The 24,865-nt window shown below is 37.4% G+C and overlaps 1 long non-coding RNA gene across 1 annotated transcript in view; it reads left to right on the forward strand.

The window, feature by feature from the left end:
* LOC138703679 (uncharacterized) overlaps nt 1–24,865 on the forward strand; it is a 313,199-nt gene that overhangs the window by 85,216 nt on the left and 203,118 nt on the right. The gene's annotated exons all lie outside the window — the stretch shown is intronic.

A 24,865-nucleotide genomic window follows, 5' to 3' on the forward strand; every position in this document is an offset into this window, starting at 1 on the left:
CAGGTGTTTGAAAGCATTTGCATGAACTAGAATGTGATTATTAAATTTTAATTTTAATTTTGATATCGTCCGACAGTCTCTGACGTAGTCAGGGATAGAATTCCAGAGGCGTGGAATCGATATGCTAAAAGATGAGTAGAAGGATGTTCTGTGGAGAGGAATAGAGAGAAGGTACAGGTTCCGGATTCGAGTTAGTGAAAGATAAAACAAAACGAGATGCTAGGTAAGAGGGAGTGGAGATGTGGATGATTTTAAAAACGAGTAGTAATAAGAGGGAGCTGAAGAGTCTTCTTTCTTCAAGTGGATTCCAAGACAACCGTCCTAGTGACGGTGTTACATGATCGAATTTTCTAATGTTACAAACGAAACGAATGCAGATATTGTGAACACGCTGTAGTCTATGGGCAAGATCAGTATTTAGATTCGTGAATAGAGAATCGCTATAATAGAAGTGGGGGCATCACTGAAGTTTGAATGGGATTCTTTTTGAGGTTAAGAGGTAGAACGTTGGTCAAATGTTTAAGGAAATGAATTATAGAAAAAGTTTTGTGACATATATGTTTTGTCACTTGACTTTGAAAAGTTAAATTTGAATCTAAATATAGATCTACTCTTAAATTTTTGACTGTTTTGCTATGTAATTGTGGTATTATTTATTTTCTTCTTCGATACAGTGGCTACTTTTACACTTTAAAAAAGTTTTCGAAGGCAAAATTCTAAACTAAATATGCAGCTTTATTTTTTTACGACTATAATAATAATAATAATAATAATAATAATAATAATAATAATAATAATAATAATAATAATAATAATAATAATAATAATAATAATAATCTGTCCTGTGTAGCTGATCAGTATGATCTCAAAGGGATTTCTGAAACAATCCAGTATAAACGCACTGGCTGTGATACATGCTTGGTCCCTATGGGCTGAAGATTAATATTCGCTCGATAATTAAGTCTCGGCTCAGCATGTTGGTTTCATATCCGAGAGGTCTGCCGTTCAACCCTCGACGTTGTTAGATCGCAGCTTTCGTCGTTTCAGGCTATTGATATAATCTACTTGTATCATGAGTAATAGGACAATTGATTTATGAGGGCATCCAGTTGTGTGCGCGCCATTAGATGAGCGGCGGTTCTAGGACTAAACTGTCCGCTCTTCTCGCTCGGCTCGACTCTCGGCGACACTAAGTGCAGTCGTGATGGAAAGTTGATATGAAAACATGCATTTTTTTTATCCATTTCCCCAAACATTTCTGGCTCATTAACCACGTAATAGGAACGATTGAATTGCAATGCAGTTTTGAAGTTAACGCAACGACTTGTAAAGAGATCGTTTACCTAGAACTACCATCGCTCTTTTCATCGACTTGCAAAGAGACCGTTTACCTAGAACGACCATCGCTCTTTTCATCGACTTGCAAAGAGATCGTTTACCTAGAACGACCATCGCTCTTTTCATCGACTTGCAAAGAGATCGTTTACCTAGAACGACCATCGCTCTTTTCATCGACTTGCAAAGAGATCGTTTACCTAGAACGACCATCGCTCTTTTCATCGACTTGCAAAGAGATCGTGTACCTAGAACGACCATCGCACTTTTCACAGAATTCCAAAGAGGTCGCTTACCTATAACGACCATCGCTCTTTTCATCGACTTGCAAAGAGATCGTTTACCCAGAACGACCATCGCTCTTTTCATCGACTTGCAAAGAGATCGTTTACCTAGAACGACCATCGCTCTTTTCATAGACTTCTAAAGAGATCGCTTACCGAGAACTACCATCCCTCTTTTCACCAAGTTCCAAAGAGATCGCTTACCTAGAACGATCATCGCTCTTTTCACCGACTTGCAAAGAGGTCGCTTACCTAGAAGATCATCGCTCTTTTCACCAATTTCCAAAGAGATCGCTTACCTAGAGCGATCATCGCTCTTTTCACCAATTTCCAAAGAGATCGCTTACCTAGAACGACCATCGCTCTTTTCACCAATTTCCAAAGAGATCGCTTACCTAGAACGATCATCGCTCTTTTCACCAATTTCCAAAGAGGTCGCTTACCTAGAATGTTCATCGCTATTTTCACTGATTTGCAAAGAGGTCGCTTACCTAGAATGGCCATCGCTCTTTTCACCAATTTCCAAAAAGATCGCTTACCTAGAACGATCATCGCTCTTTTCACCATTTTCCAAAGAGATCGCTTACCTAGAATGATCATCGCTATTTTCACTGATTTGCAAAGAGGTCGCTTACCTAGAACGGCCATCGCTCTTTTCACCAATTTCCAAAGAGATCGCTTACCTAGAATGTTCATCGCTATTTTCACTGATTTGCAAAGAGGTCGCTTACCTAGAACGGCCATCGGTCTTTTCACCAAATTCCAAAGAGATCGCTTACCTAGAGCGATCATCGCTCTTTTCACCGACTTGCAAAGAGATCGCTTACCTAGAACGATAATCGCTCTTTTCACCAAGTTCCAAAGAGATCGCTTACCTAGAACGATAATCGCTCTTTTCACCAAGTTCCAAAGATATCGCTTACCTAGAATGATCATCGCTATTTTCACTGATTTGCAAAGAGGTCGCTTACCTAGAACGGCCATCGCTCTTTTCACCAATTTCCAAAGAGATCGCTTACCTAGAACGATCATCGCTCTTTTCACCAATTTCCAAAGAGATCGCTTACCTAGAACGATAATCGCTCTTTTCACCAAGTTCCAAAGAGATCGCTTACCTAGAACGATCATCGCTCTTTTCACCAAATTCCAAAGAGATCGCTTACCTAGAATGTTCATCGCTCTTTTCACCAATTTCCAAAGAGATCGCTTACCTAGAACGATAATCGCTCTTTTCACCAAGTTCCAAAGAGATCGTTTACCTAGAATGATCATCGCTCTTTTCACTGATTTGCAAAGAGGTCGCTTACCTAGAACGGCCATCGCTCTTTTCACTGATTTGCAAAGAGATCGCTTACCTAGAACGATCATCGCTCTTTTCACGAAAGATGGCATAGTGACTGGGCAGAGAAGCAGTAAGGATTGAATGTTATAAACTCCTGTTTGCGTAGTTATTTAATAAGAGATGAGTTTACTTTTTTGAGATCATGTATAATATAATTTTACGTAAATAATAGGCCTATAATAATAACAGAATAACTCACTTTGTTCAAAACTTAACTATTCATATAAATTAACAATATTATTCAAATTATTCACGACTCTACACAGCTCCACAGAATGTTTGTGTGTGTATCGTCTGTAGAGAGCGGTAGCAGTGCGAGGACCGAATGACATCTATACTCCTCGCTGTAGTCACCTGAAATCTACTCTTTTGGTACGAACTTCCTACCTTTGATTATAAGCTAATCTCGGGTTTCGGGTCGAGTTCGGCTCTGACTTAGATGAGGCCGTGACTAAGAATTTTGGTCCTTGTAGACGTCTACTATACATTTGAGCCGTTCAGAGCAAAAGTGGTGTAAGTCAAAATTGGGTAATGAGGTTTAAAGTAAAAATTCTGTAAAATACAGCGCAAAGTAGCAATTAATATGCCCTTCTTGCTACCACTGATTACTAATAGTTTAAATAAACTGAATATTAATTGCTACTTTGCGCTGTATTTTACAGAATGTTTACTTTAATCCTCATTACCCATTTTTGACTTACACCACTTCTCCTCTGAACGACTCATTTATAGATTGTTGTGCATTTTATCGCATATGACGTAAGCATTTACATAACAACCGAATTCGAATTTACGTTCCAAAAATTATTTCATTTTCTTTCAGTGTGAGTCAGGAGGTCGAAGGGAAAAAGAGCTTTGGGGAGGCCGAGACGTAGATGGGAGGATAATATTAAAATGGATTTGAGGGAGGTGGGTTATGATGATAGAGACTGGATTAATCTTGCTCAGGATAGGGACCAATGGTGGGCATATGTGAGGGCGGCAATGAACCTCCGGGTTCCTTAAAAGCCAGTAAGTAAGTAAGTAAGTAAGTAAGTAAGTAAGTAAGTAAGTAAGTAAGTAAGTAAGTAAGTAAGTAAGTAAGTAAGTAACTAAGTAAGTAGGGGAGTGTCGGGTAGTATCGGACAGTGCGCTTCTTTCATCTACCACCATATGGTAGTACCTGAATGACATGGTTACGTTTCTCTATGCGATATCACAGAAACGTAACCATGTCAATCAGGTACTATCATCGTGTGGTAGATGAAAGAAACTCACTGTCCAATATTATCCGATGTCCGATACTACCCGACTCTCCCCTAAGTAAGTAAGTCGAATATGAGAATTAGACGTCAAAAATTTAAATCTGTGAAATGCTTGTGAAATACTCTAGTACAAGTTTTTTTAGTAGGTTATTTTACGACGCTTTATCAACATCTTTGGTTATGAATGAGATGAAGGTGATAATGCCGGTGAAATGAGACCGGGGTCCAGCACCAAAAGTTACCCAGTCTAGTAAAAGTATTAGGGGAATACTTATATCAGGTGTGCAAATGAAAAGCCATTTATTCAGCGCTGAAATCTTACTAGTTGATAAAGTATGCAAATAGAATGAATTGTGTTGAGACCTAATAGCTCCCCTATTGCCTTTTATACTGTGTCAGATTATACCGATAGGAATAGTAATTACACCCCTAGACGAGTCACATGTTGGAAAGTTATTAAATGCAAACACTGAAGACAGGGGCGTGGCCGGTCTGTAAAATAATAATGCAACTATTGGATGGCGAAGGACGTAGACTGCAAAATCTCATAATAGCAGATTCTGACTTACATCGAGTGGACACGCAAGGCACATGTCACGGAGGGCCACCTCGTCTGAAAGTGACAACGTGGAAGTCATATTACACGTATTTAGGTTCTCGATCATCGCACAGCATGCAAAAGCACAAATATAGCTGGACAACAATATTCATTATGTATGAGGTCTCGCCCACATCATTGAATATTACACGTCTACTGTGAAGTAACCAATGTTTATTATTACCATTTAATACGAGAAAAATTCGTACCGGCACCGGGAATCGAACCCAGGACCTCTCAACTCTGCGCGCTGAGCGCTCTTTTCAACTGAGCTATGCCGGGACACGATCCACGGCGCAGGGCGAACCCCTCTCATAATGTTTTTACGGCCTTACTGCCTGCATTTGAGACGATACACGTCATATATGCAGGTGCGCATATATATATATATATATATATATATATATATATATATTTATATATATGATACAATCAAAATGAAAACTGACCAAGTGCAAAAAGCAAAGTTTTGAGAAAACTAAAAAAAATTAATTCTTACTTTCTCACATTTAGATATATGGGTCAATTTGTTAGCTTTCTCAGAAATTTGTTTTTTTGCACGTGGTCAGTTTTCAATATATATACTGTATGCGCTCCTGCATATATGACTTGTATCGTCTCAAATGCAGGCAGTAAGGCTGTAAAAACATTGCGAGAGAGGTTCGGCCGGCGCCGTCGATCGTGTCCCGGCATAGCTCAGTTGGAAAGAGCGCTCAGCGCGCAGAGCTGAGAGGTCCTGAGTTCGATTCCCGGTGTCGGTACGAATTTTTCTCGTATTAAATGGTAATAATAGCTGGACAAAATTAATAACTTCTCTGCATTCTAACGGATTGTTATGAAAACTTTGTACAGACCTTACAGGTAGCACATATTTTTTGTGTACAAACTCTGATTACGTTTGTGTAGGAGTAACAACCCCTTTGTAGGGGGTTTGGAATGGAATGGAATTTAAGTGCGGGGGGACATAGATGGCCCAGCACTGCAACCTGTTGAGATCTATTGAGCTAACCCTCGATATGGAATGAGTTGCGTGCCGTAGATCCCTTACGCGCACCAACTCAACCACATGACTCCCTAACAACTGGTCTCTACAGCCAACAGAAATCCATGTACCATTCCTGCTTCGGCAACTTCCCCCAAGACCCCCCTGTCGGTCCGAGGCCAAACTCCTCCCCAGAGTAGGTCCGCCTCGGGTGCTCGTTACAGAAGTCATCCAACGTCGCTTAGCTACAATCCACGGAGGCCGGTCGAGAGAGCCAGTAGTTCCGGGAGGCCGCCTGTAGAGTGATCTGAAAAACCAGAAACGGGATGATGAGGAAGGATGATGGGGGAGGAAAGGAAGTGGCGAAGATGAGTGGGGTTCCAATCGCCTGATAAAGTTACCTGATATTCATCCATAGGAGTGAGGGAAAACCCCCGAAACAACCTCACCCAGGCAACTCGTCCTGATCGAGAATCGAACCCAGGACTGCTGGGTTCGGAGTTAGACTCGCTAACCTCTCAGCCACAACGGTGGACTTGTAGAGGGTAATTTTAGACAAAATTAATAACAGATTTTTATGAAACAACATACGAAAGTTACAGGTAACATTTTTTTTTGTGTACAAACTATATCTTGGCATTCACATGGATAATAATCTGAACTGGGACTTGCAAATCACAGAAACCTGCAGAAAAGTATATTCTATTATCCATGTGCTAAAAAGAATAACTGTTCATCTCCCTTCTTGCTTAAAAAAGTCCCTTGTGCAGACGCTTGTATTTCCCTATTTCGACTATGCTGATATTTTACTGACTGACCTCTCCAGCGACAACAAAACGAAACTTCAACGTGCTCATAATTTGTGTGTACGTTTTGTAAGCAATGTTCGTAAATATGATCATATTACCCCATCCCTGGAAACATTAGGTTGGCTTAAACTAGATAAGAAAAGAAATTTACATTCACTTCTCTTTCTCTTCGAAATCTTGAACTCTTCTATTCCTTCGTACCTGTCGTCTCGCTTCACTTACCTTTCTTCCCACCACAATCTGAACACACGCTCTCGTCATGAAACAATACTAACAATACCATCCCATCGCATCTCTTCATACTCATCCTCTTTCACAATAGCCCTGCCAAGACTCTGGAATTCGCTACCTGCTAGCATCAGGGACTGTCGAAATAAAATTGAATTCAAACGCAAACTTACTAGGCACTTGGTCAGTAATTGATTTCTTGTAACTAGTTTCCTTAATCTATCACAAAATATTTCAAATCCAGTAATTTCATCACTATACAATTTTGTTATTCTAGGTTTAATTTGTAATTCAGTAAATATAAAATATTCTTTGTTTCTCTATGATAAATTATCTAGCTTTTATTAGTCAGGTAATCTTTTCGTACTTTGATTTTTATTGTAATTGTAATTATAAATTTAATACTAATTGTAATTTTTTTCTTCATATTATAGATGGAATCTCCTGCTAGAGGGGAGAGAAGGCCCGACGGCCTTATCTCTACCAGGTTAAATAAACAAATACTATATTTTCGGTCCCATAAGAGGAACTATCCCTTTATATTCGTTACATTTACACAGAATTAACTTCTCTCCTACATAACATACTTTTTTGAGACTTTGTACAGGAGTTACAGGTAGCATACATGTTTTGCGTACACACTCTGATTACATCTGTGTGGTACCTGTAGACTTAATTGTTGTACAAAGTTTCATAAAAAATATGATATAGGAGAGAACTTATTAATTTTGTCTAAATGCAACATTCCTAAATTGGCAATTTCTCTCATAGCTAAATAATCAGACTTTGTAATTTGTAGACAAGTTATTAATTTTGTCCTGCTACTAGATTTGCGTTCTGATCCATGGTGCGTTTGTTAAAAATGTGTCCAATGTATTTTTAACCTGATATTCGATGTTTAATGCTAGTTTATTGGCTGTAAACCAGTCATAAATTTTAAGGAGAATTGTTTCTGTACTGAGCTACTTCCGCACCCGCGACTTGCGTTGTATAAGCTCGCAATTACTTAATGCTTCTTTAAGAACAGAAGAACGGTATTTTTCGCGATTTGGCCGTTAATGATAATGTACATAACGTTATTAACTAAAGCAAGAATGGACTAGCTGGGGTGCGGCAGTGTGACGTCACATGCATCACCAATATCCACGCTTAGCGGTATATTACTTGGAAATCATTAGTCGTAGAAAGTTTATATTGCGTATTATTGTGTATAATAAAATGCATGTTGTTTTAAATATATTATTCCAGAATATGCTTTTTAGTTCAGTACCCTTTAAGCATCTATATATATATATATATATATATATATATATATATATATATAATTTGAACTGGTAATGGAAGTTACGGGAAAACGGCTGAACGGATTTGAATAAATGACCCCTCATTTTGAAGCTTGGAACTCAAAGTTTTTCAGAAAAATAGTAGTTTTCATTGAAATGTCAATTTTTCAACATAATTTTCCTATTTTCCAAAATCCATCTGTCGTCAGTTTTGAGAACTAATTGCATTTCAGAATAAAACAAAACACACACTACAGTAAACAATATTACACGAAGGCCATGATCTGCAAGAATGCTGACATATTTAGAGCTCAAATTAAATTGGTTATTAAAAAGTTTAACTTACTAAAAATAATATACAGTTCGATTCTGTGGTGTGTAATTATCTGGGTACAGCTGTGTATTGGATATTAAAAACTACAAAACTTGAAGGGGTTTGAAGACATTATTACCATTAGAAATGAAATATTATTGTAGTTAATGCCATGATGTAACTATTTTTCATTAATTATAGATATTGATGATATGAAAGCGAAACGTTTTGGGGTTATATAAGTAGATGCAGGGAATAAATTAAATTAGATTTTGATTTCTATATTTTACTGAGGGCGGCTATGTAGTATATATAGTATACGTTACTGAAATCTATAAAACTTACGTAAGATAATAATATTATTAAAAATCAAATATTTTTATAGTTATTAATCAACTGGGGTTGGGTCTTTTTCATATATTTAATGGCGGTGTTGTTCTTTTCAGTATTGGCTCGAGAGAGAGTATCTTTCATTATTATGGAAGCAAATAACTTTCAGAATGTCTGGTATTCTTCATTGAAAATAAATCTGAAAAATGTTTATTTGAACGTCTAATGAACTTAGTTTGCAGCATTTACTGCACAAGCCACTAGTATTTATTTAATTTCAGTTTTTATTTTGTCCAATCCTTCAATGCAAAAGTAACCCTCTTAAAGTGATATCATTCTTAAACTACCAAGAAAATGTTCTGTGGGGGTAATATGATGAACGACACTGTTACTAAAAGCTTTGAACGTAGGCTATAAAGAGAACGTGTCTTTTTAACGACACTGCTGTATTTATTACAATAGGTACTCTTCTACAGGATCTATCTGAGATTCTACCATGCTGTTCCAGCCGTAACTTAGTAATTTAAGTGACTAATTTTGTAGTACGTGTGCAGTTACTATACGATAGCGACTGGGATTTCTAGGTTCGTGAATGTCACAGGAGCTACTGTTGCAGTTTTGAGAATTTTATTTATGATATTAATCGATCGAATGTATTTTGTTTGAGAAAAAAATTAGGACTCATACTTTTTCCTGTACGGGGCGCTGGAGAAAGTGTAACCAGCGAATAGGGATTATAAAGAATGGACACTACGCATCGGTAGCTTTGATGTAGCTGGACTGATTTCAATGACCTTCAAGCCAGCTAGAGCGTGAGATTCTGCTTTCTCCATAGAGTTAGCGCTGACATCACACCAGCTAGCAGTCGACACAGCGGAAATATAACACATATAATTAATACATCTAGGCACATTATGTACTCAAATAAAATAAATTGGATCTATAAAATAATAAATCCGTCATTAACTGTAATGTCTAGACTCTAGAGTTCCTTTATAATGAGAGTTGAGACGTTGACCCCAATAACAATTAAAATATGTCATGATTTGATAGTGATGAAAATGGAAAAAAACAAAACTCTTATGAGAAGTAAAACCATATCCCTATATTATATTATATACAAATATTAAACGAATTTGATACATAATTTTATAATGTATTATATTATTTTATAATATAATTTATTATATCTGAAATATAAAAAAATATTATTACAACTAGTTTGTCACTGAGAAACAATAAAAAGCTGTTAACTTGAATTTATTTGTAGCAAAGCGTTACTGGATTATGCAATAAGGTAGGCGATGTTTGAATCCTGTGTCTCAACTCTATTCTCAATTATTGTCTTAGCCTATGCTCGATTACACTAACCTCTAGCGCTTGAAAGTAGAACTAAATGCTGGCGCACAGAGAAACAAAACACAGGAAAATTCGCTCAGTGTTCATTCTTTATAATTCCTATTCGCTGGTGTAGAAGAGTAACTGGTGTATTCGGAAATCTAACCTAAAAGAATTCACGCCTACCAGGCTCTAGAGTACTTTATAGAACTTGTTCGTTCTTGGAATGGAAATCTTTGACTTTCAAGCAAATCTCGTAGCTAATTTATAACTTCATTTTAACTAATGAAAGTTGCCATTATAACCATATTTTTAAGTGATACAAAGTGTTAAAAGTGTGCAATCAAGATGTAGTAATCTTAGGGTTTATGTAAGTTGTTGGGGATCATCAGTGCGGTTTTAGGCGTAATAGATCGACTGTTGATCAAAATTTTTGTATTTTACAGATATTGGAGAAAAAATGGGAGTATAAGGGTACAATACATCAGTTATTCATAGATTTCAAAAAGGCATATGACTCGGTTAAGAGAGAAGTTTTATATAATATTCTTATTGAATTTGGTATTCCCAACAAATTAGTTTGAGTAATTAAAATGTGTCTTAGTGAAACTTACAGTAGCGTCCGTATCGGCCAGTTTCTATCTGATTCTCTTCCAATTCACTGTGGGCTAAAGCAAGGAGATGCACTGTCGTCTTTACTTTTTAACTTCGCTCTAGGATATGCCATTAGGAAAGTTCAGGAAAACAGACAGGGTTTGGAATTGAACGGGTTACATCAGTTTCTTGTCTAAGCGGATAACGTGAATAAGTTAGGAGAAAATCCACAAACGATTAGGGAAAACACGGGAATTTTACTTGAAGCAATTAAAGCGATAGGTTTGGAAGTAAATCCCGAAAAGACAAAGTATATGATTGTGTCTCGTGACCAGAATATTGTACGAAATGGAAACATAAAAATTGGAGATTTTTCCTTCGAAGAAGTGGAAAAATTCAAATATCTTGGGGCAACAGTAACAAATTAAACGCAGAATAAATATGGGAAATGCCTGTTATTATTCGGTTCAGAAGATTTTGTAATCTAGTCTGTTGTCAAAAAATCTGAAAGTTAGAATTTATAAAACAGTTATATTACCGGTTGTTCTGTATGGTTGTGAAACTTGGACTTTCACTTTCAGATAGGAACAGAGATTATGGGTGTTTGAGAATAAGGTTCTTAGGAAAATATTTGGGGCTAAGAGGGATGAAGTTACAGGAGAATGGAGAAAGTTACACAATGCAGAACTGCACGCATTGTATTTTTCACCCGACATAATTAGGGACATAAAATCCAGACGTTTGAGATGGGCAGGGCATGTAGCACGTATAGGCGAATCCAGAAATGTATATAGAGTGTTAGTTGGGAGACCGAAGGGAAAAAGACCTTTAGGGAGGCCGAGACGTAGATGGGAGGATAATATTAAAATTGATTTAAGGGAGGTGGGATATCATGATAGAGAATGGATGAATCTTGCACAGGATTGGGACCGATGACGGGCTTATGTGAGGGCGGCAATGAACCTTCGGGTTCCTTAAAAGCCATTTGTAAGTAAGTTGTTATACTTATTTAGTTCGGATCCATGAGGACAGATGTAGCATTTCCGTGACATTCGTTCAGGACATAAATTATGAAACAGGGTCGAAACTTCCTACTCATGGTTGTGATTTACGGTTAACGTGCTCAATGATCGATTTATCTGGAAAGTACAGAATAAGAATGATGTTTGTTTGCGATGTAGAATGTTATGAAATCCGCGTTATTAAAATATTTATAACTCCGGATGTGCGGATTTTGAGGATCAGAGCTTTGATTTCGAATGTATGCAGTAGGCTACTTCCTGCTGGCCGCGTGACATTTCTGTGCATGCAGCCAGCGTTGCTGACGTGCGGCGGCGATGACAGGCAGAGGTCCACTCTTGAAACATCATGCAAGTTTAAACTCGGCGTGACACACCCTGCCACAGCTCGCATTAATAAATAATCATTATTACGTTTTTACCAGTCTGGAAAGGCTGTGAAATGGATGTTTTCTGCTATTTCCTGCACTAACTAATAATTTATGAACATATATTCTTATTTTCTGTGTATATTTTTCAGTTTATATAATGTATTTTTAACGATTTTTCAGTTGGTTTTGACTCTTGAATTCTACAACTTCACCTTCCACCTTACACTACTTTATAAGATAGCCAAAATTATAGCAGTTATAGCAAATACCTTACTATAATAACACCAGACAACTAACAGTTATGCGCGCGAACGGCACAGGTGCTGCTACCTAGGCGGCAGGGTGTGCTGAAACCCGCAAAGCAAGCTGTAATATACTATAATGTAGATTGTTGCTGAACTAGTAAATAGTTTTATTAATTAGTGCTGTGTTAAAATGTCAGGGTGTATATTTATTCATTTATTTATGTATTTATTTATTTATACAGGGACATCATTTTATTTTTACTAACATTTTTAATATTAACCTGGCTATACCTTTCTATTAACGATTGAAACAGGAAACACAGTTTGCTACCCTTTCCACGACGGATTTCGATTATACTGGCGTAAAATACAAATCACGTTACTAGGTATAGGAGGGAAGAAAAGTGGTTCATCCATTTATGTAAACTAGGAAATATCGCAATTTTGAGTCTGATAATTTTCATTAGGTTTTTGTTTAATCAAAATACAGTACTGTATTAACACTTAGTGTTTTACATACGAATTGAGCTATCCATTCGGAAGTATTAATTATGCAGTGTATATTGTACTGTTACAGCACATTAGCGTACTATATAGAGAATGAAGTTAAATTGAAAAATAATTATAATATGGATATTTAAACACATTTTAGAAAATGGTGGCCGTTCATTTAGATACAGGCTTCAGTTCTTTTGTGCATATTATCGCACTATAGACTATTGTACCTAATTCCAATTACCAGTTTCGTCCTTCGTATGAGTAACTCATGTTGAAATAATTCTGTACCTACTCTATAAAAGAGTACTTCTGCCCGATCCGAAAAGATAAAATCACTCAGAAATGCTATCTACTGTCCGTTCAAGTGGTTTTGTCGCAGGGTTGTAGAAAGGGGGGGGGGAAATCACGTGACAGTTAATTACTTAAGGAGGCCCTTTTATTTAAGTTACTTTAAAGACTTGAATAATATTACGTAGACGTCCAATTCCTAACAGAAATTAATGTTTTCAGAAAAGAGCTAAAATAGCCCAGCTACTAGACTTTACAAAGGGGCGAACAGAAGCAGGTGGGGGAAACCGGGATGCGACATAGGGAAACGGACGACAGTACCCGTACGAAAATATGGTTCAATATTGAAAGCTCTTTCGTCACTGGAAAACGCGAACATATTTCTGAAACGTACTATACTCAGTAACTCGGTACTGCTTACGCGCCCTCGGCTCTGTGTCGTGAACGGTTGGAAGTTTACTAGTAGAAGGGGTGGGAGTGAAGTACATTCCAAAATTCAGGTACAATAAAAATTGAAGTAAAAATAAAATGATGTCCCTGTATATATATATATATATATATATATATATATTTATATATATGTATTTATTCATTTGTTGTTGAACATAACAGGCAAAGCCCAATTACAATGTTCACGACTAACAAATTAATTTATAAAACATAAACAAGGAAAAGGAAACATACACTTATTAAAAACTGAAACAAAATAGAAATAAGAGAAAGAAAAAAAGAGAAATTGAAATAAGGTGTGAAAGTAACTTCAAATTAACTAACAATAATATTCTGCAAAATATGATAACAAATAATTCTATATCTAGAGAAATTCATATTGAAAATATCAACATTCGGATGAGGATGTAATTTACTGTATAACTGTAACATTTGGAAAACTGGGGAATTTTTGTGGGATTCAGTATTTGTCCTTGGTATGTAAAACAAATTTCGAAATTTCGTTTTAAGCTTAGGTGCATATAATGTTATATAATAAAATAAGCCAACACAGTCTAACTTATTGTTAATAATTTTATAAAGAAAGTTTAAAGATTGACAATTTCGTCGAATTTGCAAACTAGTAAAATGGAAATGTTGAGGCATTGTAGAATAACTCTCATAAGTAGAATAATCATTATAAAGTCTGTAATATAACCATTTTAGAAATTTATTTTGAATTTTTTCTAGTAACAATAACCCGCCGCAACCACGGAACCTGCCCCAACCAAAAAACGCGCAGCGACCACAACAACAAATCAGCATCCCAGGAACAAGCACTATGCAACAAACAACAACTTAGAACCACCAAGAGCGCCAACGGAATCTCACAACACACCAGTACAGACACCACACCAACGTACCACCAGACAAGAATTCAGAATAGCCACACTAAACGTGAACACACTCAGGACAGAAGAAAGAGAAGAGGAGCTAAACTATGCTCTAAAAAACATTAACTGCGATATCCTGGGCCTCTGCGAGATCAGAAGAATGGGGGAAACTATAATCGAAAAGAATAACGGCGACCTCTTCTGCTACATCGGGCAGACCAAAGAACAGAAAGGAGTGGGATTCCTGATTAAGAAACACATCAAACCCATGGTGAAGGAAATCATAGGGGTTTCAGAGAGAATAATAGTTCTAAACATAAAGACAGCGACATGCGATGTAACTATGATACAAATATATGCACCCACAGAGAACCACAGTGACGAAGACAGCGAAGACTTCTACAGACTGCTAGAAGACACAATTGAGAGACACAGATCACACAGGAACTTCATATCAGGCGACTTCAACAGCAAAGTTGGGAACAAACTCCACGCACAAGAGGACCCAGTTGGGCCGTACGGCTACGGGACAAGGAACGCAAGAGGAGAACGACTGGTACAATTCGCCACAGAACAGAGAATGGTGATACTAAACACGTTCTTCAGAAAGCGTAGCGAAGCAAGGTGGACCTGGAGACACCCCAACGGCACGACGAAAAACGAACTGGACTACATACTAACCGACAGCCTAGCAGGTGCGAGAGACATACAAGTCGTACCAAACCTGAAATTCTCGACGGATCACAGAATGGTACGTGCCACAGTGAATATAAAGAGAAACAGAAGACATTTTGGGAATACAATAGCGAGCACAATTGACAGCTTAGATAGGCACACTTTCGGCCTTGCACTACAGGAACGACTACAAGAAATGGACCTATCCTCCCAGCGCGACCCACAGGATCTATACAACTCCATCGAAGAGGCCCTTACCCAAGCATCAATCACAGCCAGGAGAACAAATGGAACTAGAGAAAACAGTTCCAAGCTCAGCCCGTTAACAATTGCATTAATTGAACAAAGGAAGAGATTATATCCAAGCAGGGATGAAAACGAGGACAATGAAAACCAGTACGCAGAGATTGATAAGCAAACAAAAAGGGCGATCAGAAGGGACGTACGTGAACACAACACAGAGGCAGTAAGAACAATACTGGAATCATCCAAATCAACAAGACAAGCAAGAAAACAGAGAGGAAGTGGGAAGCAATGGCTCTTGGGAGCACGGGGACCCAGAGGCAACCGTCTAACAGAAAGAGAAGACATTGTGACGGCAGCCACAAACTACTACAGATCACTATACGCCAGCTCCAAACAGGAAGCGAATCCAAGCGACAGTATTCAGATGAACAACGTAGACGACATCGAGGTCCCACCAATACTTCAAAGCGAGGTCAGGACAGCGATAGGGGAACTCAAATCCGGAAAAGCGCCCGGAGAAGACAACATCCACAACGAACACCTGAAACTCGGTCAAGACTCCTTGCTAACACCGCTCACCGCAGTCTTCAACGAAATACTCAAATCGGAGACAGTACCCCACCAATGGAAGACAAGCAAAATTATTCTACTCCACAAAAAAGGTGCCAAGGACGACCTGAACAACTACCGTCCAATCAGCCTGATGTCAAATGTCTACAAGCTGTTCTCTAAGATAATCACAAGGAGACTCACGAAAGTACTGGATGACAACCAAGCTCCAGACCAGGCAGGATTTCGCTCAGGTTACAGCACGGTGGATCATCTACAGACAATCAACCAGGTCATAGAAAAAACGGACGAATTCAATATTCCCCTCTATCTCGCATTTATAGATTTCAAGAAAGCATTTGACTCGGTAGAACACTCCTGTGTATTACAGGCGCTGAGCAACCAGGGAGTCGAGCACAAATATATCAACATCCTAACTAAGCTCTACGGAGACTCGCACGCCATCGTGATGACAGAACGAGAAGGACAAATATTCAGAATAGGAAGAGGAGTCCGACAAGGGGATCCGATCTCACCAAAGCTATTTACTAGCCTCCTGGAAGACATATTCCGTAAGCTAAAGTGGAAGAAAAGACATGGAATCAATATAAACGGATATCGGCTCACGAACCTAAGATTCGCGGATGACATCGTACTTTTCGCTAAAAACGCCACCGACCTACAAGAGATGATACAGGAACTAAGCGATTGCAGCGCACACGCAGGCCTAAGCATGAACATGGAAAAAACCCAAGTCATGACGAACAGCCAACCACAACCAATCCAAGTCAACGCAACCAGATTACAGTACGTGGAGGAATACATCTATCTGGGCCAATTGGTCGGATTCAAAAGCTGCATGACGAGAGAACTAAAAAGAAGAATTGCATCAGCATGGAGAGCTTTCTGGTCACTGCAATTCATACTCCTTGACAGGAAACTGAACCGCAAACTAAAGCTGGAGGTGCTGCAATCCTGTATCCTCCCAACCTTACTCTACGGCTGTCAGACCTGGAAACTGACCGCGAACCAGAAGACACAGATTCAGGTCTGCCAACGCAAAATGGAGAGGAAAATCCTAGGACTCTCCCTCAGAGACAAGATTTCCAACACCAGACTCAAGCAGATGACAAACACCAGAGACATGGCACACCAAGGGGAACGCCTGAAATGGAAATGGGGAGGCCACGTGTCAAGACTCCAAGGCTGCAGATGGGCGCATATTTCCACCACGTGGGACCCACGCATCGGGAGGCGAAACCGAGGAAGACCTGGCACCAGATGGGCGGACTTCTTCAAGAGCCTAGCTGGACCCCTGTGGTCCAGAACAGCCAAGAACCGAGAAGAATGGAGATCGCTACAGTTTGCAAGTATCGAGTGAGAGTGCAAGTGTACACACACGAACGACGAACAAAACTTATATAGAACAAAATCTACCGTCATGCGGATTAGCTCACCGCATGATCTCTAAAGAGCTCCCCTTTTTAGGAGGCCATAGCCCTTCACGGGAAATCCAAAGGCTATTTCATTCATTCATTCATTCATTATAGTTTTGACTTTAAATTTACAAGAATTTCTCATAACAAAACCTAAACTTTTATAGGACAAATTTATAATATTATTAATATGACTATGAAATGTAAAATTACTGCTAAATAATATACCTAAATCTTTATGTTCATTTTCTGCTGGTAAAGCTTTCGCCTCTATTTTATATGAAAATTTAATTGTATTTTTCAATCTAGAAAAGGGCATATGTATACACTTATTAATATTAAATGACAATTTATTATTGATACTTCAAAATGTAAGTTTGTAATATCTGTTTGAAGTAGCTGTTTATAATTGCTACAATTACAGCATTACAAACTGCTCCAAATCGTACTTTCTATTTCCGAGGGTTCATAAAACGTGAGTCAACAACACTCTTTAATAGCCCTAACGCCTTCGTCTCTGTGTAGATAGAACAATAAAAATTTAACAACCTATGATGTAACACTAGTGGAGTCAGAAAATACTAGAACTTCGGGTGGCAACGCCATACTCTGTAGGTAACTTCTCTCCCTTGTCCGTGTGGTATGTGGCCTACTTTCCAGGCGTATATACTCAGTGTGCCGACCGATCAAGGGGGAAAGTAATGCTTGAAGTGTTCTTCGATATCCAGGGTCTCGTACGTTTCCAGTTTATTCCTGAGGGTCGAAGTGTCAGTAAGGAGGCGTCTGTTGCAATTCTTCGACGTCTTCGTGATGCAGTTCGACGAAAAAGACACAATTTGTGGCAAGAACAGAGCTGGGTTCTTCATCATGACAATACCCCAGCACATCGGTCGTTCTTGGTGAGCGAATTCCTTGCACAAAATACCTGTCATTCCACAGCCACCATATTTTCCAGATCTCGCTCCACTAGATTTCTACCTATTTGAAAAGGTCAAATCCCTACTCAAGAGACAGCGGTTTGCGTCAGCCGAAGGTAAAAATTCATAGGATGCGCTCTCTGCAGGAAGTGACCAAAGATTGGCTGCAGAAATGTTTCGAGAAATGGTGTGGACGCTGGCAGAAGTGTCTCATTGCCCAGTGGGCGTACTTTGAGGGTGATGTTGTGTAAATGGTTACATGACATCTGCAACAAAGTTATCTACACATGTTCGGTTACGTTTTGACTGTACTAGTAGGTAGAAATCTGTTGGAGCAAGATCTGGAGAATATGGTGGCTGTGGAAGGACAGGTATTTTGTGTTGTGCGAGGAATTCGCTCACCAAGAGCGACCGATGTGCTGGGGTATTGTCATGATGAAGAATCCAATTCTGTCCTTGCCACAAATTGGATCTTTTTCGTCGAACTGCATCACGAAGATATCGAAGAAATGCAACATGTGTCTCCTTACTGATAGTTCGACCCTCAGGAATAAACTCGAAATGTACGAGACCCTGGATATCGAAGAGGACTTCAAGCATTACTTTCTACTTTGATCGGTCGGCACACTGAGTCTATACGCCTGGAGGGTAGACTACATACCACACGGACAAGGCAGAGAAGTTGTCTATAGAGCATGGTGTTGCCACCCGAAGTTCCGGTACTTTCTGACTCTACTAGTAAGGTACCTGCGGGTATTAAGGCCCAGCATGTTATAAGTCCCACTACCTAGTTTTGCCATTAGTTATACACTTTTGCAAAAGAGAGCAACAGCTCTTAAGATCTATTTCTTCTTGCATTCGAGTGAGTTATAAAGAAATTAGATTCTCGTTCTTGTTTGTAGCTGACTGGTGGCAACAAGTTATGTGTGATTATTTCTGCTTTCATTATAAAATTCTGCAAAATTTAAGTTGATATTTAATCGTTTTACTGTTTGTTATTAATATAATATTAAATGCATGTTATTGTGTAAACATTAAGAAGTTTGGGGCTACCGTGAAACTTTCGCTAATGAGCATATGAGCACTCCATAAATTAAAATTGACGTGAAGTAACAGAGCAGGAAATAAGGCCCATGAAATAAATACGTGGAAACGCTCACAAGTTCATAGAAGTCCCTAAACTATAAAGTTCAAACTCTGAAGCACAATCATTTTTTGCAAGAAATGAACCAAACGAAATACTGACAATTCATAATGCAGAAAGTGCATTGGATGAACCATCAACTTCAGGATTTGTAAACATCCAGGGGATGCGGATGTGTTCTGTCTGCGAAGAGAATTGTTGTAGATATATATGTGTGTGTCTCTTGTGAATGTTGGGTGCACGATGAATGTGTAGGTCTCACTGAGGAAAAAATTGAAGACTTTGTATGTCCAAATTGTGATCAATACTTATATTCTTTATTGTGGGCCTTATTATCTGTCACAGCAGATATAAGGCCCAGTGACATGATGTTAATTTTCATTGCTCACAGCATTTATGTGTCTGTTTGAATATTTATTTGAAGTAAAATATTATAGGATAACTATAAAAGTATGCTATTCCATTATTTAAAAATTGCTAAACGTCTCCATTTAAAAAAAGAACGCCTTATTACCGCCGGTTACCTTATAACGTATCAGTGTAACCAAGAGCTAAATAATAAAGTAAGTAAATTCCAGTACAATTGTAGAATATTAGCAAGAACATTAAATAGAAAAACAAGAAAGGAAACTAGTTTAAAATTTTATAGAACAGTGGCGATTCCAACGCTGACATATGGTTGTGAAACATGGGCGATAAAAGAAAAAGAATGGGAAAGATAAATGCGGCAGAAATGAGATACCTAAGAGCTATTAAAGGTGACAATAATGGATAAAATAAAAAAATGAAATAAGAGAAGAATTAGGCATTTATCCAATAAATGATAAAATAAAAGAATATAGAGATAGATAGAGAAATCATTTGCAGAGAATAGATAAAAGTCGTTACTTTAAAATGACATATCAACCACATGGGAGATGAGACGTTGGAAGACCGATGAAGAGATGGAGAGACATATTAGGCCGGAAAAGGAAAAATTTCCTAATTCATGAAGAGATGATGATGATGATGATGATGATGTTGATGTTATTTGTTGTTTAGTCAACTGTCCGAAGACAGGTTTGAACCTCATAAATGACGCCAATAAGGCATGTATTATGAGAAATCTAAGCCAGAAAATAATGGGGTAGGGTGGCCAGTTCCTTTTCCCATTTTATATTAATTGACTAGTTTCGATATGGCGTGCATCATGTTCTGAATTCTTGAGAGGTCCCGAGCTATCTTCTGATTTTCTGCGCAGAATGAAGGCAGTTGTTGACGCAGATAGCTTCCTTTTTTTTGTTTGTATATATATATATATATATATATATATATATATATATATATATATATATATTTGTTTGCTTATTTGTTTATTTTTTATGTGTTTTCGGTTTCTTTAGGAATTGAAACCACTATTATTTTGTTCATACTGTTCAGGTGTCTCCTATTAATATTCATATAGCCCACTTACTTACTGGCTTTTAAGGAACCCGGAGGTTCATTGCCGCCCTCACATAAGCCCGCCATTGGTCCCTATTCTGAGCAAGATTAATCCAGTCTCTACCATCATATCCCACCTCCCTCAAATCCATTTTAATATTATCTTCCCATCTACGTCTCGGCCTCCCTAAAGGTCTTTTTCCCTCCGGCCTCCCACTTAACACTCTATATGCATTTCTGGATTCGCCCATACATGCTACATACCCTGCCCATCTCAAACGTCTGGATTTTATGTTCCTAATTGTCAGGTGAAGTATACAATGCGTGCAGCTCTGCGTTGTGTAACTTATCCATTCTCCTGTAACTTCATCCCTCTTAGCTCCAAATATTTTCCAAAGAACTTTATTCTCAAACACCCTTAATCTCTGTTCCTCTCTCAAAATGAGAGTCCAAGCTATACAGAACAACCGGTAATATAACTGTTTTATAAATTCTAACTTTCAGGTTTTTTGACAGCAGACTAGATGATAAGAGCTTCTCAACCGAATAATAACAGGCATTTCCCATATTTATTCTGCGTTTAATTTCGTGCCGAGTGTCATTTATATTTGTTACTGTTGCTCCAAGATATTTTAATTTTTCCACCTCTTCGAAGGATAAATCTCCAATTTTTATAGTTCCATTTCGAACAATATTCTGGTCACGAGACATAATCATATACTTAGTCTTTTCGGGATTTACTTCCAACCCTATCGCTTTACTTGCTTCACGTAGAATTTCCGTGTCCTATAGCCCACTGGTGATGGAAGATAATAATGTTTCATTTGTTCTTCTGCTGAGTTAGAAATTCTCGTTGCTAGTTTTGCATTAAGAATGTTTTTATATTACTTGAGTTCTCTTGGATATTAATAAAAATTATGAGGGTTTTATAAACTCAGCACGGGCGGAAACTGTTGCTATACGGTGGAAATTCATATTTTTACCGACTGGTGTAATTTCTCAAAAATGTACATTACGTGATAAAGATTTGTAAGTAAATTAAATTTTCTCTGTTGTGATACCATACCGAAGAGAAGTACAAACGATGCGAACTCTTTTGTTCTCGTTTACGCACGAATGAGTGGAAGTGAACGACTGCCAGGCAGAAAGCAAGTCTCGGAAGCTCCGCGCACTGGCAACACTTTCTGAGCGAGGCACCAAGCGTAGGTCGATAAATCACATGTAAGGACTGCAATAATGCATGTCTGGAGTGACAGCCATCGTGGAGAGACTCCTATAGACAAGGAATGCCTTCTGTATTCTTTGACGTAAGGCCAGTTGAAAGATTGGAACTTAACGTGCCTTTTCAATGCATTAAGTTGAAAAGGTTGTCTAGTTTTATAATATGTAGAATTCATGTTGATGAATAAATTCTGAAATTTAATTTATTTATTTAGCTAATGATTGTAACATAAAATATAATAAAAACAGAAAAACTTTAGCTCGCCCCTGAAACAGCAGAATTCGTGCTCAGGAGCGGATTTCTGAATTGAAATTAAGAAGTATATAATACAATTTGTCTTATGCCTACTACGCAATAAGAATATATACTTACTTACTTACTTACTGGCTTTTAAGGAACCCGGAGGTTCATTGCCGCCCTCACATAAGCCCGCCATTGGTCCCTATCCTGAGCAAGATTAATCCAGTCTCTACCATCATATCCCACCTCCCTCAAATCCATTTTAATATTATCTTCCCATCTACGTCTCGGTCTCCCCAAAGGTCTTTTACCCTCTGACCTCCCAACTAACACTCTATATGCATTTCTGTATTCGCCCATACGTGCTACATGCCCTGCCCATCTCAAACGTCTGGATTTAATGTTCCTAATTATGTCAGGTGAAGGATACAATGCGTGCAGCTCTGCGTTGTGTAACTTTCTCCATTCTCCTGTAACTTCATCCCTCTTAGCCCCAAATATTTTCCTAAGAACCTTATTCTCAAAAACCCTCAATCGCTGTTCCTCTCTCAAAGTAAGACTCCAAGTTTCACAGTCATACAGAACAACCGGTAATATAACTGTTTTATAAATTCCATTTTTATAGTTCCATTTCGTACAATATTCTGATCACGAGACATAATCATAATCATATACTTACTCTTTTCGGGATTTACTTCCAACCCTATCCCTTTACTTGCTTCAAGTAGAATTTCCCTAATCGTTTGTGGATTTTCTCCTAACATATTCACGTCAACGGCATAGAAAAGAAGCTGATGTAACCCCGTTGAATTCCAAACCCTCTCTGTTATCCTGAACTTTCCTAATGGCATATTCTAGAGCGAAGTTAAAAAGTAAAGGTGATAGTGCATCTCCCTGCTTTAGCCCGCAGTGAATTGAAAAAGCATAAGATAGAAACTGGCCTATACGGATTCTGCTGTAAGTTTCACTAAGATACATTTTAATTTATCGAACTACTTTCTTGAATAAGAATATATAAATTTAAATTTATAATTTTTCAATATTTATAAAATCCATTCATAACTTCTTAAATTTAATACTAGAACTATTAGAATTGACAAGATTAGGATATTTAAATATAAATTTGTTATATATTCTTGGGCTTAAATTACTACTATGATTAAATACTGTAGCAGTATTGCATTTTGGTTCAAACAATCTTAAAGAATTCATACCTTTTGTTTCATAACTATGAGAATAAAATTCAAAATTATTTCGATTTTCATGTATGAATGTTATTAATACAATATAATAAATATGTCTTATTTTAAGAACATTAAAGTCTAAAAACAATTTTTGAGATGGCAAATCAGTAGGTTTATGAAGACATATTTTAATTATTTTTTTTCTGTAATAAATAAAGTAGATTAAAATTGATTTAAATAAGCTATCTCATCCTATAATTCCATACGTAATTACCGATTGAAATAAAATTAAGTATATTGTGCGTAATAAACTTATTGACAAGTAATTGTTCAATAAAACTAAGTAATATATTATTTTATGTAATGTATTACAAAGATAATTGATGTGTTGGTTCCATTTTAAATGATAGTTGTTACATATGCCTAAATACTTAACTTCAGAGGACTCTTTAATAATCGGACATTTACATTGTATAAGGCAACAATTACAGTTATGTAATTTAATACTTAATATAGATGTAGGAGGTTTGTTACATTATTCAGATAATGAGAATGGAATAATTATGATTTTATTTTCGTTGATAGAAAGATAATTTATGTCAAATAATTTTTTTATAAATTTAAGGCCATTGTTTGAATTATTATATGCATCATACCAGATTTTTCCACCAAAAAGTAAAACTGTGTCATCTGCATAAGGATAATGAACACCATTGTATTGTTGTAAGTCAATTTTTAATAAGTCATTAATATGTATTAAAATTATTAATAAATAATTGAAACACGAGTTTCGATCTTGACACTATGTCTAGGTAAATCCGAATTTCAGTTGTCGAGACGATTTAGTCTTATAAAATTTCTCGTAGATCTTTAGTAGATCTTCTGATCCATCAGTCACAGCCTACAACAGGCCAGTGCGTTAATACCTCAATTGAGGTCAGTGGCGTAGCATGAAATTTTGAGTAGGGGAAGCTAACTCAAGTTGTCTTTCATGCAATATGAGAAAACGTATTACAAAAATACAGTCTTAAAATAAATAGTAGTCAATTTCAAGTCAGCAGCCGAAGATTGGTTGGAACATCGTAAGTAACACCAATAAGGCATGACCTCAAATGATACGTAATAAAATATGATTTCACGGTTTACACATATCTCTTAACAAATAGACACGTATACGTATAACATTAGCTCACTCCCTGTCATACTTAGAGAAATCACAATATTAGTATCATTACGTAAGTATGCGTCTGTCTTTTGGTTGTGTCCTTCATTGACAGCAAGGGAGTCGGTCATTTGTTTTTTAAATCACACTTTTGTTCGTAAGTTAGTTTTGATAATACAATTGTCCTAAAAAATTCAAGTAAATTAGTGTCAGGAACTTATTTCGCTCATTATTTATTATATCAG

Source organism: Periplaneta americana, chromosome 7 (assembly GCF_040183065.1).
Source record: "Periplaneta americana isolate PAMFEO1 chromosome 7, P.americana_PAMFEO1_priV1, whole genome shotgun sequence".
Lineage (NCBI taxonomy): Eukaryota > Metazoa > Arthropoda > Insecta > Blattodea > Blattidae > Periplaneta > Periplaneta americana.